We start from the raw sequence: 17,875 nt of genomic DNA, 5'->3' as shown, positions 1-17,875 counted from the left end.
GTTGTGTTCGTCAAGCCAACAGAGTTGAAAGGATGAGTCTAGATAGATGAAGGCGGTGGAGGCATAAGACTAGGGACCGGAAAAATTCGCGGATTCAATGACCTCTAGGATAGCATCCATTATCCTCTGCACATCTCAAGTAAACACGCGTGTTCATTGGGTACTAAATTGTGAGGCGTCTCCACTGGGTAGCTTGTGATTCGACGCTTCTTTGGTCGATGGTCTCTCATTGGCCCAGAAAGCTCCAGTTAAACTGCGAGCCAATAGCAGAACCAGCACAATTGTACACTTGTTTGAATTTCAGCCTATCACAAAATGAATCTGCGAATTTTTCCGGTCTCTACGTAAGGCTCAAGGCTGTAGCCCCAGGCAATGTCACGGTAGTCCTCACTGCATCTCCCACAGAACCGCCTCTGTATTTGCAACTTCACGAAACACAAGGAAAAAAAGTCTGCAATGACTTCTAGGCATTTGCGTTGAATCATATCTAAGCAAAAAGATAAGCCATGACGTGATTGGTTTCAGAAGTTAATATTTCCAGAAAATAGTTTATAACCCCTTTTTCTCGGCATATTGTTTTGTGGTTTGACTCTTCAGTTTCCATTTAAGGGTTATGTTGCTCATATTTTAACTTGGTTTTGATTGTTTTTGCAAGGAATTAATCTTTTGCAAAAAAAAAAAAATAGTGAATATAATCTGTTTACAACAATTGGTGAAAGCATATTGCTTTGGTTATGGGAGATAATAATTTTTATAAACAGGTATTTTTTTACTTGTGTGATTTGTGGCTGCTATAAATATACATAATCATGAGAGTAATGTTATTAACATCTTTCAAAGCACAATGCAATTATCATAAAATGCATTGTGATCTGAAAGAACTTGGTTTTGAGTATAGAACGTTGTTATGTTATGCAGGTTACAAAATAATTGTTGGTGTCAACATAGTTGTCAACTGTATGAATGTTCCTAAGCAGTCAACTAACCAAGCACAAAGTGTTTGAGATCTCGTTTGCCGTGTTGAGCGGCATGGTGTGACTTTTAAATGCAGCTGCCTGGTTTTGAAAACAAAAAAAAAATATTTTGAAGTACCTTATTGAAATGGCTGTGTGTTGTTGGTGGTAATGTTGAGAATGTTCATTGTTTTTGCTTAGCAATGTCACCAGTTCCTTAGAAAACAAAGCTCTTTGTTGAAAAGAGAGAACGGACAATGTGTAACATAGAAATCATGGGTTTTACTAAATAGCCTGTAAATTTGTAGTTGTAAATACGTATGTATATAGGAAAAAAAAATATTTATAACTGAGACACTGTGAAAAAAGAAATAATTTTGTTGTTGATGTCTGTGTTCTAATTTTTTTTTTTAAATATATTTATTTGGTGTTGCAGAAGTCAAATTTTTACTTAAAAATTTTGGATATAGTTTTGTGCTGTGAAAAGAAATTCTTATGTTCTAAATGATGAAATGAATGTCGTTAAAGAGAATGTGAAATGATTAAATCAATTTTTTTTTTCCATCCAAGAATATGTTTTTTTTTCTGTTGCTAATTATGAGGTTTAAACTGTTGTTTGGTTATGAGGTTGAGAATATTTACCTTTTTTTTTTTTTTCTCGGAATAGTCACTATTTGTAAACTTTGACTAACATAATGTTTGTAAATTATATTATATTGACATGGCCGCGGCCTAACTGTCCTTATGCTAAGCGGGGGTTCGCGTCGATACATGTACTGAGATTAATTTGTGGGCCACCGTGCAAGGGGCACGGACCCGGGAGGGCCGTGATGTCACCCATGTGAGGCGGGATTTTAACCCCCCTAAAGCCAATCCTAGTACTCGCCACTGGTCCGCTCTCAGCGTCGGGTACGCTCTTCACCTACGTAGTCCCACACGCCGTCACACTCAGGATGTTCAAATAAACAAATACAAATAAGATCGTATGCCCTGGTTCATTATAGTCGCTACTTCGCCTACACCTTTGATTCTATCACGCAACGCCTGCGGCACGAATCGGTTCACGTGGTGCGACCTGACCACGTGGTCACACTCTGCAATTAGGTAATTAGCACAATAAGGACCATAGTGGTCACTCGTACAATTATTTCAGATGATTAAGATTTAACAGAACTACTCAGCAGTGCAGGCAAGCGGTGAGGTCCCCGGGGTGCTGATGCGTCTGCTCTCGGTCGGTGCTGGCGAAGGACTCTGCTAGCCCAACATGGCGTCTTTGCGCCGAAACAATTACCGTTATACCTATTTACGATTACGTGCCACAGGAAGCTACAGGTAAAACATGAAACACTCTTGAGATAATTATATTACACCTAATGCACGATAAACACTATTAACTAAAATTGCAACAATTTTATTATTATTGATAACCAGTCCGGCTTCGGCGGACTTCGGTTCGCCTCGTGCATGTTTGGTACGTCTATTCGATGTTTATGCCTCAACTAAATATGAATTACTTAAAGTACGTAAAACACTTCCGGCCGATCTGCCGTCACACGCCACTTGGGGAAAAATAAGCAAAAAGAGTTACAATGCTTGTCTCTAGTTGAAAGGGTGTGGTGCACTGCTGCTATTCAAACACAACCACCCGACGGAGCGGCTGCCAGTGAGGGAGGTGGGGCGGGGGTGAGGGGAAAGCTGGCGGAGGCTGACCAGGCTTCTGGGGCGCAGGCCCGGTTCACGTCAATATAATAATTCAGAATTTTTTTTTTTGTTGCATTGTTCAAGCAGGGTGTAGATTGATTGAGAGGTATGATTCCATTTGGACAGAAACAAATGGTCAGTTTCATGAGCAAGCATTTTTTTTTTTTGTGGATGTAGCTTACTGCAGCTTTCAGTCTTTCCTTGATAGCATGACATTATGTACCAGGCCATGATTCATGTTTATACTTGCTGCCAGCATTTTTGAGCAGGTTGTTGCTTCTTGGAATAAAATTAGGGAATTCTAGAAACTAACTTTCCATAAATAAGTAGTTATTGTTATATCTCCAAATCTAATGAAGCATAAGACAATATTTTGGGTACCAACAATCAACATACAAATACTATGTACCACAATTTTAAAATTTTATGAAAATCAACCCCTAAGGGGTGAAAAAGGAGTAAATTAGGTTAAAAAATTGATGCTTATATTTCCGAATTTAATTAAGCATAATATAATACATATGGTTTCAATTTTAAGCAAACAAAAACTACGAACCACAATTTTACCATTTTTCAAAATTCAATTTCTGAAAGGTGAAAGAGAGGTGATATGGTATTAATATGAATAATTATAACTTTGAATCTAATTACGCATTATAAAAGATTTAGGTACCAATAAAAAACACTTTGTATACATTTCTAGTGGGGCGATTCAGTCGGAAGTGCATTTCTTTTAAATATTTTCTTTGGTTACCCTGAAATAAAAAATGTAAAGTGAAAAATGGACAGCATCACAGGTTTCCAAGTTTGTACATGTAGAAAGACACGTACGGAAAGGAAAAACATTTTTTCACGGATGCATAGGCGTTGAAACCAAATCCAACAAATCATTAACTGTCCAAAATATTTGTTCTCTGAATAAAAAAAAATTCTATTTCTGAGATTTAAAATTTATCCACTAAATTGGCTAGACTTTTGTGTTTTAGTCACATCAAAGTTGAAAAAATAGTCTGTGACGGTTTTACAGACTTTGCATACAGTGACTGCATCAGCCTGCGTACTTTACTCTGCTGTTTAGTTGCTAGCCAGATACAGAGGAAATACGAGAATTGGTTTACTTAACATTTGGCTCATCTAACTTGAAAGTCTGTTGACTTCTGTCCTTGTCCATTTCTGTCAGTATTGTGTTTGACCACTAGTGTTTCGTGTGAGCTGTTTCGCCGACAAGCTTAATGTTTGAATCCCTCTGATAATTTCCCTGCGTTTGTATGCAGCGGGTCGTCAGGAACGGATCTAGGGCTGCCTTTGCTCGGAGCAGAAATTGTGATTAAAATTCTTCGCCCATCCACCCTTCCGAAACCATTTTCACAACCATTTTAAACATACCAGGCATAATTGGTTTTACATCCATGTCCAATATATGCCAAATATTAAAATTAAGTTTTTTCATACTCCTTGTACTTACAACTGTTTAAGTGTACATTTTATTTCACGCACTGTAATTAAAGAAATAACATAGTGCTCAAGGTTCAGTAGCTACACAAAATATTAAAAAAAATATATATATAATTGTTACATTTTTAAATTACAATTTTGAAACATTATTTGACAAAGTACATGAACTAAATTTACTCTCACTGACAAATTACACTAAATCATTTACACATTCAAGGTCCAATCAAAAATTATGATAAGAATATAAACATATAAAAGTAGATAATGAGGACACATATACCATACCGTTTTCACTCACTTAATAGATGTTTTATAGTTTTTTTTAACCACTACTGAATTTTTAAAATTTTAAACTATAATAATATAAATTTGGATCCATAAATGGTTAGAAATGAATATTTTGAACAAAAACTAATATATTTCAAAGATAAGGTATATGTTTTAAAACCATCACAAATGATTGCTTATCTTAATATATATAAATCCAGTGTCCTGATGTTTGTTTCCAGTGAACTCTTCACCAAGTCAACCGATTTCTATGAAAATTGGCATTTATGTGTAATTTTTTCCAACTTGAGAAATAGGATAGTTTTTATTTTGATTAATGGTCTTAATAATTTATAATTAATGATAAACTGATTATCAATGTTGATTGGTGTTTAAGCCCGGGAAACAGTGGGTACCTCATCTCCATGACAACGTTGTGTGCTCGAGAGTTGGGAAACCATCGGTGCTATTCGTTTTTTCTTCGGTACATTACAAAGCATTGTAATAAGTTTTTGTCAAAATTAATTAATTTTCATTTTATTTCATTTATTATAACTGTAAATAAGAGATTTGGTCTCATTTTCCCCCATTAATACAACCGTGCGCAGCCGGGTCGGGCAGCTAGTTTGTTATAAAATGAGATACAATTTTATAACCTTGTAAAATTTTCTGTTTTCTGTTAGCAAGATATCCTGTTGGCATACATTGTTGTTTGCATCAATAGTCTCAAGTGTGTACAAAGTTTCTGAGTTATTGTTGGATGATCACCTGGTTTTGCAGTGCAGTTCATTTTTAATTTTTAAGCCACCTATTATTTTTTTTTGAGAAGTTGTGTGTGATATCTAAGCAGTAAAGTCGTTTGTCCATTGTTTGTAATAGCTTAAGGGTCACTTTTAGACAGCTGCAGTTGGCATAATTAGAAAATAAAATGCAATAATAATTTATACCAGTGTCTGCGAGGAAAGTTAAAAATGTGTTAGTTGAAACTTGACGTCGTCCAGGGCTACGCCCATCTGAGCCCGATGTGCCACCACCTCCCTCCCTTCCTGTTAATCCTCCCGGCTGACGTGTTTTAAATAGCGCGCCGCCGCAAGAGGGCGCTGTAGAATCAGTGCTTCGCTCCCCAAGATATAATAATACTGTGCAATCTTTTGTTTTGTTCCCCAAGTGCCATATGTTTTTATATTAAAATTTATTGTAATTTTTATGCATTTTAACCACGTCCGCGGCACGACGGGAGACAGGGTAACTGTTCAGGGCGCTTGGCGCCAAACACCCCCCCCCCCCCCCCCCCTCTTCACCACGCTACCTCTGCGGCCATTGCTCGCGCAGTCGCTTCCCGTCGCCAGCTGAAGAGAGACGCTCCGTTCCGGCTCTCCGAGGAAGGCGTTTTCATAGAGACATTGTGTTTGCGTGCTTCGAGTGTTGTTTGTCGGCGTGTGGGGCGCCCTGAGATCCCACTGCGTGGTTAAGGTAATTGCGAAAGGGGGAAACGAGTCACGCCGCCACACGGGCTACGTCACGCCTGAGACAGAGTCTTCTCGCCGGGTCCGTGCCCCCTAGACACGGTGGCGCCCACTAAAAGTACGTTATAAATACTACCGAATCCCCCGACCTTGTCAATTGGCTCCCAAGAGCGTGGGGCGTGACAAAAAGCTGCCTTAACCACCAAGACCGGATGCGCGGGAGTTGTGTGATTGTTAACCGGAGTGCGCGGAGCCGAGCAACCATTGTCCGTGCAGCGCGCCTAACGGTACTCCGTCGGAGCCGAGCAGCCATTGTCCGTGCAGCGCGCCTAACGGTACTCCGTCGGAGCCGAGCAGCCATTGTCCGTGCAGCGCGCCTAACGGTACTCCGTCGCGACCGATCCAGTGACCACTAGCGCGCTTCCAGGAATCCAGGCGCAGCAGAGGCATTCCGCATCCCGGTAGCGGTAATTTTGTTGCAGTGCTTATGTGAGTTGAACTAATGCGAGCATGGCAGACGATAGACGACCGGCAGCTGGAGTGGGCTTAATTAAACCAGAGCTCGTGTTTAACATAAACAGTATGTATTGCGTCACGTGCGCACGTCCGAGGCACGTGGGGGGCGTCACGGGGGCCTCGTGGATGGACACATGCGTGTGTCTGGAACGCTGCGAACCACGCCTGGACGGTTTTGCGGGGCGAATGAATTCAGTCGGGATAGAACGTTTGAAGTGTACTGTGGCAACCTGTACTGGAGAGGCGGGCAAGGACGCTTGGTGCCGAAACTGCCGGGCCTTCAAACACGTGCGGTGTATGGACCAGACCGAGCAGGCTTCTTCACGCGACAGTTGGTACGACTGCACCGAATGTCGGGAGGTGAAGTTCGCAACACGCGGGGCGGCGTTCGCCACGGGGACGCGAGTCTATGTCGAGCCAACAAATGCGTGCGCGCGACCTACGCCTGTGGGTCACATTGAGCTGCCCGAATTTTCTGGACGGACGTGTGACGACCCGGGGAAGTTCGTGCGAGTGTGTCATGAGAGACTGAATCGGTACGGCGTGCCGGACGTGGAGTGGGCAGAGCGCGTGGGAGGCGCGCTAAGAGGGGAGGCGAAGACGTGGTGGAGCATCGTCAGTGAATTCGACATGCCCTGGTCGGAGTTCACACGGCGATTCGAGGCGCGGTTCGCGGACGTGAAAGCGGAGATGAAGGTCAGGACGGAGTTGTACTGTCTGGAACAGAGTCTGAATGAATCGGCGGAGGCGTTCATTGTCAAGAAGCTCCGGCTACATAGACGGCTGTTCCCGGCGAGCGGCCCGGAGGGATTGTTGGAGCGCATCGTCGAGCTGATGCGTCCGGAGCTACGCCCGCATCTACGACATGCAACCCGCCAGACGGCCGAGGAGTTCACGCAACACGCGCGCGCCGTTGAGTATGACCTGAAGTCGGTACGGTCATCCAAATCGACAGTACGAGCAGAGACCGTGACAGCCGCTGACGCAACGGCTGTGGTGCCGTACTTCCCATCCGCCAACAACAGTCGGCAAGAACGCCCGCCACCGGCGTGGCGTAGACGCGAGATTGGCGTGGGGCCGCCACCGCAATGCCACTCGTGCCCGAGTGGCACCTTCCACTGGCATGAGGACTGCCCAGTGCGCAACCGATATCGACCAGCAGCCCAACGGAACGATCCGTCGGGAAACGGGCAGCCGGGGGCGACGCGCTAACACGGCCCGCCACCCCCGCGCAACCGGCTATCACAACAACAACAGCTGGACCAAGCCTGGGGCACGTGAGCGTGGAGGAGTGCGTGCTACTTCGCATCCCGGTCGTGGTCAACGGGCGGGCAGTCAGTGCCCTCATTGACACCGCCGCCAGCCACAACTGTGTGTCATCGCAGTTCGCCGAAGGGACGCCCTTCGAGGCCTGGCCGGGCCAACTCCAGCTGGCGACCACTGGGAACGCCTGCCACACCAGGGGCGTCGTAACGCTGCACGTGGACGTGCGCGACCAACGTTCGAGCACCACGGCGTTGGTGGTCGACGACCTCCGAGACGACGTTATCCTGGGACATCCGTGGCTGTACGACCAAGGTGCCATGATCGAGGTACGCGATGGGTGCGTACATGTCGGCAACCAGGGCCGCCGTACAGTGTATGGCCTCGGACGCTCACCGCCACCAACCAAACACCAGGTCAGTCTCGCTACTTTCAAGCATGGGGTGCCCCGTGAGCACCAGGCAGCTATCCAGAGTGTAATTGTACCCCGCAGTGACGTGTTCGCGACTGCCGATCCGCTGAGACGTACGACGGTCGCAGAGCACTCTATTCCTACTCACCCCCACACCCCTATGTTCATCCCTCCTGGCAGCTACGGGCACACGGGGAAACAGACCATCCTGAATCAAGTGAGGGAAATGTTGCGAGATGGCATTATCGAGCCCAGCGAGAGCCCATACAACTTCCAGGTCGTGCTAGCAGAAAAAAAAGATGGCACTTTACGTTTCTGCGTTAATTTTAAACCAATTAACAAGGTAACAGTAAACGCACCACCTCCACTGTTGAACATCGCAGATACAATCGCGGGGTTGGGTAATGCAAAGATTTTTTCCTCGTTAGATCTAAAAGCGGGTTACTGGCAAGTACCCATACGCCCAGAGGACCGCCCTAAAACCGCTTTTACGACTCCGGACGGCAGACGGTTTCAGTTTTGCGCCATGCCCTTTGGATTGCAGGATGCACCCGCCACGTTCCAGAACATGATGACGCGTGTATTAGGGGACTACGCGGGCAAGTTCGCGGCCGCATATCTTGATGACATTATCATTTGGTCACAGACATGGAACGAACACGCGCACCACCTCGCGTTGATCCTAGAGCGACTAGCCGCCCACGGGCTTACATGTAACCCCGAGAAATGTCACGTAGGTACAACGGAACTAGATTTTTTGGGCCTGGTCGTGAATGCGGAGGGGAATCGGCCAACGTCACAACTGTCTGTCATTGTAAACAAGCCTATCCCAAACACTCGTAAGCAGCTGCAACGGTTCATCGGACTGGCCAATTGGCTACGTGCGTTCATACCAGAGTTCTCTGTCATCGCCGCACCACTAACGGAACAGCTGTCACCAAAAAAGTCCTACCGGTGGACCACGGAAATGCAAGCAGCTTTCGAGGAATTGAAACAGCGTTTCCGGCAATGTCACTTGCTGGCCCGACTAGATCCAGGGAAGCAGATAATTGTACAAACGGACGCAAGCCAACAGGGAATAGGAGCCATATTGTTACAGCTTGGAGATGCTGGCGAGCCTCGCATAATTGAGTATGCGAGTGCCAAGTTCGGGGCAGTAGAGCAACGCTACAGTGTGAATGAGAGGGAGTGTTTGGGCGTGGTGTGGGCCCTGAGGAGGTACAGGCCACACCTAGAGGGCCAGCATTTCATACTGCGGACAGACAGCCAGTGCCTGAAATGGCTTGCCACTATGCAGGGGCGGCGGTCAAAATTGACGCGGTGGGCTATGGTCCTGCAAGCACTCGACTTTACTGTGGAACACGTCGCTGGCAAACAGAACGAGCTGGCCGACGAGCTGTCGCGTAACCCAGACGACACGGTAGAGGCGCGGGACGACGCGGACTGGGACGAGCTCCTCCCACCCACGAGCGGCACACCGACACCTAGGCCACACACACTTAGTCAGGCGGCGGCGCTGTGTGCGATCACAGATGTAAACAATACCCCCACCCTACCGCCAGGGGCGGAACTAGACGATCTAGACGCATTCGTGCGCGCGGCACAACGCAGAGACGAACACACGCAAGGGCTAATACGTCAGTGCGGGGAGGCTGCGTGCGAGGGGTACCGTGTGCTCGAGGGATTGTTACAGGCACGCACCGCAGGCACTCAACAACCATGGCGGACATTTGCACCCGCAGTGACGCGACGCGAAATATTCACAATGTTACATGTGAACAGACTAGCCGGACACCCGGGTACGGATCAGACTGTACGTGCAGTACGAGACCTCTTCTTTTGGCCCGGGGTTAACAAGTATGTGAGGGACGGCGTGCGAGGATGCCGACACTGCCAACGGCGAAAGGTGCGGCGAGCCGATGGGCGAGAACAACAAAGACCCCGGCGACCATCCGAGCCATTTCACACGGTCGCTCTGGATTTGATGGGGCCGTACCCAAGGTCAGCACGCGGGAAGAGATTCCTGTTGGTTGTGACGGATTGCTTCACGCGCTGGGTCGAGGCCTTTCCGCTGTCAAACTGCCGCGCTGGCACCATTGCACGCACCATGGACACAGAATTTTTCCCGCGCTGGGGCTACCCACGCGTTGTGTTGACGGATAACGCGTCACAGTTCTCGGGACGGAAGTGGAGGGAGCTATGCGAGGCGTGGCGAGTCACGACGCATACCACGCCATTGTACCACCCCCGCGCTAACCCCACCGAGAGGCGCAACCAGGAGATAAAGGCGCAGCTGAGACTCCGGCTGGCTGAAGACCACACCCTGTGGGACACGCACATCCCGGAAATCACTTATTGCCTGCGGCGCCGTGTGAACACAGTTACCGGCGAATCTCCAGCCACACTCGTGCAAGGACGTAACCTACCCCTGCCCGGCCAGTACCGGGTGCAAGAGAGATGCGCGGAGGACAGGGAAGAATCCCCAGAGGAGCGCGGGCGGAACATCGCTATGACGCATGAAGAGGCTCGTCGCAGGCAGGCGGCCTACCAGGCGCAACACACACCCGTCACCACACGACCACCGCCGCCACTGACACCTGGGCAGATGGTGTACGCGCGTCTACATCCACTCTCAGCTGGAAACAAAAACTTCTGTGCGGGGCTTGCACCCAAGTGGATCGGCCCCATAGCAGTGTTGCGCATACCAGGTCCCACCGCGGTCGTAGTCACACTTCCGAGTGGTCGTGCCGCGAAGTACCATCGGGATGATGTACGAATCGCGCACGGAGGCAGGGAAGGAGGCCCTGAGGGAGAGGGAAGCGAACCCGTGACCCCCACAGTTACCGAGGACCAACATCACGCCAATGCTGCGACATCAACCCCTATGGAGAACGAGGGCGCAGGATTCCACGGGTTTCCAGGAGTGGAAGTGGAGTCGCCAGTTCCAGCCCCACGCAGAACGGGCCTGACAAGACAGCTGTTCACAGAGACAGACGGAGAGGACTCTCCCTTCCGCGGGTTCGCGGAAACAGACGAACTGTCGACGAGAGGAGACGGTATGCCCTTGCCTCTGATATGGACGCCAGACGAAGCGGACGAACGACCAGAGTCGCCGGACAGCCATAAGATGATGTGGCCATTCCACTATTCCATAGAGGACTCAGACTTTCGGGTCTTCGTGGAAGAACCCGCAGAATCCGAGGCAGGTGAAGGGGAGAGAGAAGCACCCGAGCCCGCTCCAAGGTACAACCTACGACCCAGGAGACATCCAAGGGCACGGAGCTGCTGCTCAGCTGGCGAAATGTAAACATTGCCACAGGGAGCGCGAGGTAAACAATGCCACGCCCACTCAAGGTCGGGAGATGTCATCACATCGGCCTACTTTAGGAGGGGGCAATTGACGTCGTCCAGGGCTACGCCCATCTGAGCCCGATGTGCCACCACCTCCCTCCCTTCCTGTTAATCCTCCCGGCTGACGTGTTTTAAATAGCGCGCCGCCGCAAGAGGGCGCTGTAGAATCAGTGCTTCGCTCCCCAAGATATAATAATACTGTGCAATCTTTTGTTTTGTTCCCCAAGTGCCATATGTTTTTATATTAAAATTTATTGTAATTTTTATGCATTTTAACCACGTCCGCGGCACGACGGGAGACAGGGTAACTGTTCAGGGCGCTTGGCGCCAAACACCCCCCCCCCCCCCCCCCCCCCCTCTTCACCACGCTACCTCTGCGGCCATTGCTCGCGCAGTCGCTTCCCGTCGCCAGCTGAAGAGAGACGCTCCGTTCCGGCTCTCCGAGGAAGGCGTTTTCATAGAGACATTGTGTTTGCGTGCTTCGAGTGTTGTTTGTCGGCGTGTGGGGCGCCCTGAGATCCCACTGCGTGGTTAAGGTAATTGCGAAAGGGGGAAACGAGTCACGCCGCCACACGGGCTACGTCACGCCTGAGACAGAGTCTTCTCGCCGGGTCCGTGCCCCCTAGACACGGTGGCGCCCACTAAAAGTACGTTATAAATACTACCGAATCCCCCGACCTTGTCAAACTGCAGCATAATTATGGAGGATTATAGGATTTCTAATGGCTGTTCTTATGCATTTGTAAAACATTATTTTTTTATCAACAATTTTTTTACATATATTTTCAATCTCCAAAAATTGCATTTTAAAAAGGAAATACGGAAACTGAATCACTCATCCTCTCTTAGTGTGTTGTTGAATGATTTTTGTAAACAGACCCCACTCGGATATCTTGAGCAGGGGGTTTAAATTTCTCGTTTATTCTATCGTAAGCTTTCGATATCAGTTCAAACATACTGCTCGCTTGCTGATTGGAACAAATCAGTTTTACCGAGAAGTGTTTGAAAAGCTATTCTGAGTGCTCTGTGTTACGAGGGTCCTCTCTAGGCAATGTTCGGGTCCTACGATTCTCTTCTGCCTCCCTCCTGGGCTTCCAGACAAACAACATGGCGACACTGAATATCAGTTAGATTTTCATAATTTATCACCAAGTCGTAGCTATTTATATAAACTCTATGCTTGCAAAATGGTCATATATTGTACAAATTCTATTTCTAATACAGTGTTGGCAAATGAAAAAAAAAAAATACCTTGTCTTTCTTTTGGCACAAAACAATTTAGAGTGAAGTTAACCGCTGTATGACAATAAATATTTGTATGTATCTACATGCATGCGGGTTGGATGAAAATGGTATTAATCTTACAGAAAATGCTGTACAGTTCATACAAGGAATGACTTGCTAAATTAAATGCAACAAAATCTTTAATTATTATTTTGACATATCTGAAAGGCTCAAAAGTTCAACACACTGTTTTTTACTGCTACCAGGCAAATTTGTACCTTAACTTTTAAACACTTAAATAATAAAGTTCTAAATATAATATAAAAATACACTGAATTTTTTTATATTCACCAAAGTGAGTTGGTATTCATTTTTATCCACAAAAATAAAGACTGAACAATATTTAGGTTGCTTTTTATTACATGAGACTATAGACAGACTATAATTACATTTTAGTTTGTCGTGCCGTACTTTATCAGTACAATCTCCGTTAATCCTGCATTACAAATTACAAAATAAAACTTGTAATCTTATTTGTTCTTTATCTGTTTGAGTAAACATTTAAGTCCTTAGAGCGTGGTTTAAAACAAAAAAGAATATAAAAAATGTACGTCTTGAAAATTTTAATTATAATACTAAATACAAAAATAAATGCTAATAAAGCTAGGCAAGAAATGCCTCAACCTTCCTGGCAAAGACTTGGATGTACTTCTGGAATAACATAAATGTATAATTAAAAATGTTCAAACTTCATCTTTAATTTATTGAGTCATTGTAATGGGTTTAGATGACACAGAATGTCAGCTGTGTAGTGTTTCACCAGTATAGGCTTCAGTACTTAAAAAAGGTTAGAGTCATGATCACATGCTCAAAAGATGTATTGTCATTTATACATTGCACTAGACTTCAATTGGTGTCAGTTTTTTAGGAGACCTATTTATATGCACCAGTAGAAAACGTTATTTAAAAACCAACTTCAAAAGGAGGAGATTCTCAATTGGCTCCTTATGTATGTATTTTTCATTTATGTTATCAGGTATAACTTTTTATGGGGTCGACCAATTTGAACGATTATTTTTTTTTTATTTGATAGGTTGTGCCTTCAGGGTGTTTCCTTGTAAATATATGTGATCAAGATCCGATAGAAACCTTCCAAGCTGGAGAACTGTACTATTCGACGGATGACAGCAAATCGCCCGTCATTTATGCAATTATTGTAGTAAAGAATACACATTACAACAGGGCGTGACAACTAACCAGTCCGAAAGGTGAACATGCTACTAGCGGTCACCCATCCAACTTAAGTCAGAGCTCTTAATCCTAACATCTCAACTAATGACTTGTTATCATGTGGTTTATCTAACAGTTTGTTATGTTTTACTTCACACAAATAGGCATTTTACACAACTTAGAGCCACGTATGCTTAACCTTTAGCAAAATGTTTTCTTGCCAAGATCTGTGGCAGCCTGTCAGTTTAGTTCCCTACAACTAATGTCCATAACGACCCAACTCATTGTAAGTGGAACTAGTCAACGTTCAATATCTCCATATCCTTTAAAGCCTTGAAACGTTGCACTGGCAGGTGCAGTTGATTATCAATAGTGTCGTCATCAAATTGAATCAACACTTCATCCGGCAACTAACCATATTTGAGCTGGTGCCTTGGTAGCGCTGGCCATTTAAATTTCTTTATTATACCCATAGCTCCATTAACAAGATCATCACAAACAAATATACTCTTCGGCCAACTAAATCACATGTGAGATACTCCCAACATTTTTTATATCAGTTGGAATTACATTACTTGGTGGCATATTTCCATAAGTAGCGGCTTCACAACATTCATCAACTGCAATAATGCCGTGAACTACTCAAAACATCCGTCATTTTTTGTTATATGCAAGTTTTATTACTATCTGATTCTGGCGAATGCTTTTTCCACATTTGGGCAGTGTGTTTACTTGATCTACTCATTGCTGAGCATTGAAAAAATTGAAATTCAATTAATTTTAGAGAAAATAAAACCTATTTCAAACACAGAAATGCACAAAAAAGAATAAACTACTGGTATTACTTATAGAAAAAAATTAATCCTAAAAGCCCTAATAAAAAAATATGAAAATAATATTGCGATTATGTGCAGTTCTATAATCAAACCCCCAAATTCAGAAATATGGGACAAAGTATTTACGCGATAATTTTACATTACAGAGTTAAACTTTAAGACTAAACCTATATCATATACATACCAACTAATTTATTATCACTTTCGAAGTCAGCGCCGAAATTGGAAATTAAATCAATAATTTTACATAAGAAAATAAATTAATGACTACAATCATACTATACAGTTGCCTATTTTATACATGTTAATTGTTGACAATAATGAATACTAAATTGTAATACTAATGTAAAAAGTATCAATATAAAGTATGGTTCAACTACAAATACCTACAAAATCAAATGTTAAAATTGAATGTTGATTCTAAAAATCCTTGCTGGCATTTATTTTTTGATCTTATCGAGTGGTTTCTTTTTAAACTATGACAACGATAAATATATTTTTAATAATAATACCTACTTTTACTTATGAAATAAATACTGAGATTCTATACGTTCTACAAGACAAACAACAAAATCGCAGAATGAATTCCAAAATTAGCATTCCAGACGTTTCGCAACAGCGTGTGCACTCTTGTGTGCTGGTTTGGGTCGTGGTCACCGATGTTCACTAATAACTTAGATCGACTCCGGTTATCATTGGGCATCATCGGTCAATCGGGCGGGATAGCGCGCCCCCTCCTCACACATTGCCCGTCTGCGCCATGCTGATTTTATAGTGATCTTTAGAGACCGGAAAAATTCGCGGATTCATTTCGTGATAGGCTGAAATTCAAACATGTGTACAATTCTGCTGGTTCTGCTATTGGCTCGCAGTTTAACTGGAGCTCTCTGGGCCAAAGAGAGACCATCGACCAAAGAAGCGTCGAATCACAAGCTACCCGGTGGAGACGCCTCACAATTTAGCACCCAATGAACACGCGTGTTTACTTGAGAAATGCAGAGGATAATGGAGGCTATCCTAGAGGTCATTTAATCCGCGAATTTTTCCGGTCCCTACTCATTGCCCGCATGCGCCACGCTGATGTTATAGTGATCTTTAGCACGGACTTCAAAGTAACTATAAATTAATTGGTGTGTATATAATATAGGTTTCGTAATGTTTAAGTGTGTAAATTAATAGTATTATCTAAATACTTTGAGTATTTGTTAAATAGGTAGGTTTGATTATGTAAGTGGTCATAATCATAACATTATTTTCATATTTGGTGATTAGGCCGTTTAGAATTAATTTTTGCTCTTGATAATACCAGCAAAGAATTTTTATTATTATTTTTTTTTTTACATTTCTGTACTTGAATTTTTTTTTTTTAAATATTAATTTATTCCTTGTGTAAATATCACAAAAAACTTAGTAGTTTAATCGTAGTTTAACAAAAATACTCAAGTATTCAGGCAAAATGAAAGCAAGAATTTGTAGTTTCTCATATGTATTCACATGTTTAGGCTGTATTTTAAAGAAAATAAATACATAATAATAATTGGCAATATTTAAACACCTGTGATAGTTTGTGATTATTATAATCTGCAATGTATTAAATGTGCATTATGAAATGCACTGTAGTCCTGTAAAAATTTCTATGCAGGAATTTCACATTAACATTAAGCGGAAAATGTCTGGTGGCTCATATATGCTTTTTTTCAAAGTTTTGTCTAACTTTGTAACACTCTGTAACACACACTAATTTTAATTTGCACACCAAAATTAAAGCCATATTACTATAAAATTTGTTTATTGTTTGGTGTAGAAGGGAAAGGTAGTGTTACTTTGGAGTGAATTTATTGTTACAAATATTTGTGTGAAGTTTGCCAGCTGTTGTATGTTTTTGCATGAATCTGTAATCTGTGGTTGTCGTTCAATTGTTTATTGCCAACTGGATGGTTCTGTTGGATGTACTGGTGGATTTTTTTCTAAGTGCCATTTGATTCATGATATAGGCTTGATAAAATTATTATTCCATTGTGGCCAAGTATTTGACAACAGTATCATCTACTGATCCTGTGTTACAGTCACGAGTGCCACAAGGTATTGATTGATCGATCTTAAGTCACTTGTGTTTCTAGAATGGTTTGGTGAGCAAGCATAGCATGCTTTGTGGGTTAAACCAAGAAAGTTGAAAAATTCACATATTTCCGGGACAGTTATTCATTTAACGAAATAGACGTTACAGCCAGTAAATGAGCTTTAAAAAATTTAATTGTATTCAGACTACTGTGCTGCCAAGAAGGTTAAAAAAAAATCTTTTGTGTTTTTGTTTTGTTTTTGTGTGATGCTGTTGCCAAGAGCATATGCAGAATTTCGTTTGGGGGGGGGGGGAGGAGAGGGTGTGTGAGAACCACTTTGCTTATTGTTTTGCTTTTAATTTCTTTCCTTTTGTTTGTGGGAATTATGGATTTTTATACATCAATCCTTAGTTATTGTATGTAGCTACCCAGTAATTAAAAATAAATATATATATAAATAAACTTGAAGGTTGGCGTTGAGTTGTGATTGATGACACAATTTTCTTTTTTTCTGTTTTATTGGTTCAGTTCTAAACTATGCAAATAAATTTTCAAGCCAAGATTGTTTCAAAATCATTTAAAGTTTTTTACTGTCAGTACATGCACAATTTGCAGCTTTGTTTTTATACAAATCAACAAAATGCATTATCATCACTGGTTGAAAATAATCATAGAAAAATTCCTCCTTCCCCAGTAAAAAAAAAAATTAAATAAATAAAAAAATTACATGAGGTTGTCGCTAAATCATCAAGACGCAGAATTTTCCGGTAGGGATTATTTCTTTCCTCTTAATCTCTTATTACAAAGCATTTTAGTTTCTCATTTGCAAAATATTTATGCTGGACAAGCTGGTACTGTTATGTTAGTCAAATCAGCAGTCACTGACTGCTGTAGTGGAGGTAAGAATAATTTTTGGTAAATTTTAGTACTTTCATGTGAGATGCTGAGAGATGTGCTGAAATTGAGTTTAAAATTTAGCTTATTGGCCAGAGTTTTTTTTAATTTTTATTTTATAGCAAATGTTAGTGAACATTCACAAAGTGCAGGTATGTTTGCATGTGTTCTTTTTCGTGTTGCCTGTGTGTTTTCAAAGTTTATTAAGAAAACTTGACTTCTGTGGTTCATTGTGATACTGTGTTTT

General features: G+C 43.3%; 1 protein-coding gene across 1 annotated transcript in view; it reads left to right on the top strand.

Moving 5' to 3' along the window:
* The window catches only part of LOC134543226 (zinc finger protein 837-like), a 63,483-nt gene that overhangs the window by 38,643 nt on the left and 6,965 nt on the right, over nt 1-17,875 (top strand). The gene's annotated exons all lie outside the window — the stretch shown is intronic.

The sequence above is a fragment of the Bacillus rossius genome (assembly GCF_032445375.1).
Source record: "Bacillus rossius redtenbacheri isolate Brsri chromosome 9 unlocalized genomic scaffold, Brsri_v3 Brsri_v3_scf9_2, whole genome shotgun sequence".
Lineage (NCBI taxonomy): Eukaryota > Metazoa > Arthropoda > Insecta > Phasmatodea > Bacillidae > Bacillus > Bacillus rossius.
The sequence above is the reverse complement of the archived record's forward strand: the minus strand, read 5'-3'. Positions and strand labels throughout refer to the sequence as shown.